Raw genomic sequence first — 1,801 nt, forward strand, 5'->3', positions numbered from 1 at the left:
CTGATTCGGCGGTATTAAAGTCGTAGTTATTGCTCCTAGATTGTAGCAGATCTATTGAAGAAATTATAGAGTCGACCTCTGAAGCGCAGTCCGGGTGGTCGAATACAGATGGTACCTCCAAGGATTCCCGAAGGATACCGATAATTTTCTAGATCGTGTTCGTTTTGATGTTATCCTCGGACCTAGTCATACAATGTTATATAGCAGAACAGTGTATGATTTTATAACTAAATGATTATTTTTATAAATAAATACATACAATTAGGCCCAATAAACATTAGTAGCTGCTAGAAAGACCTTTGTTTCAATCTTTTTTTTTTATTATTACTAACAATATTGTAAATGATAATGTATATTTTTTTACTGTTGCAATAAATATTATTATAATTACTTTACAGTTAATTACAAAATGAAGAATATATCAAATAATTGGAATACTGCAACGTCCATTAGAAACAAAAAACAATTATTATAGGAAATAGTTAATCGATAATTTCGTTTGCTGAATGTTTAATGTTTTTCCAAATATCATCTTTGCATTTTTTTCGAAATTCCATACTGGCTTTAGTCGATTGATGTTGTTTAGCCTTTTCAACTAGATGCTGACATCTTTGATACTTAATTAGACAATATACACATTTCAAGACATTGAACTCTGGCCATGTGCAATCCATGAAAATAATTTGAGCATCTGCAATTTGCAGTAAAAGGAAATCACTCAAACGAACAACACCCGACGTCCTTAATAACAAATCCACTTTCGGCAAATCACCCAAATACGTACAATCATTCAGTAAACTTTCATCGACGTCTGATTCAGTTATTACTTCCGATTTCAAACCCTTACAAATCGTGCTAATCGAGTGAGTGATTTCATCTCTCGACGTGTAAGCAAATGCGAAATTTAGGAAATACTTTGTTTCCATTCTAGTCTCCATTTGTATCTTGCACATTGTACTGTACAAATTTTTTGGTACCATGGATGGATTTCCTATAAGAATAAACAAATATTATTAAAAATTTTAAACAATTCGTAAATTCACTACCGAAGAATTTAACGCAAATTCCTAGATTCCTAAATTCATTGATATTCTTCAGGAATTCATCAAATTTCTCTTCGGCTAGCTCCATTAAAATCTTAACTTCATCTGGTGATCGCTTAAAATTTTCTATGCTGAAGATGTATATTGTACAGTATCGAATAGCTAGGTGACGGGTAAAGTTAAAAATTTCGGTTATTCTTTCAAAACCTAGACGATGACCAAACTGTGTTTCTTTGTTCATGCGTGCCGCATATCTACAAAAAAAAATGCAGAAATGCAAATGATCATCCAGTATTTAATAATTATATTTCTTCTACCTTCTGTTTCCATCGAGAATTATAGCTAAGTGATAAGGAATGCGTCCATTATTTAAAACATTCATACAGAACTTCTGCAGCCACGATGGTTCTGTAATGATCATTATTGCGCAACTAAATAGTCTGCATCTCTTGTCTCGTTTTTATACTAAAAACCATGTCACTTAGTAGTATTATTTATAACGCAATATAAACATGTACATTGTACATTAAACCCATTTAGATTTTTAAAAAATATGAAGATATTTCTTTATATAAAATAAATAATAATTCGTAGAACATTATTGTGGAATTGTTCTAATTGCTTGTCATTCAGTTCATGTTATGCAATTAATTTTATTAATAAGTTTCCAGAAGGTAAGTGAGTGCATTTTAATAGCTGAATATGTGCATTGCACTGTTATTTTGCATTACTCTTGAGTATTTAATTAAATCAAATTA

General features: G+C 30.9%; 1 pseudogene; it reads right to left on the reverse strand.

Annotated features, from left to right (window-relative positions):
- Nucleotides 1-482: 482 nt before the first annotated feature.
- LOC108558064 lies at nucleotides 483-1,464 on the reverse strand (annotated as a pseudogene).
- Nucleotides 1,465-1,801: the final 337 nt, after the last annotated feature.

The sequence above is a fragment of the Nicrophorus vespilloides genome, unplaced genomic scaffold (genome assembly GCF_001412225.1).
Source record: "Nicrophorus vespilloides isolate i.1.1-1 unplaced genomic scaffold, Nicve_v1.0, whole genome shotgun sequence".
Lineage (NCBI taxonomy): Eukaryota > Metazoa > Arthropoda > Insecta > Coleoptera > Silphidae > Nicrophorus > Nicrophorus vespilloides.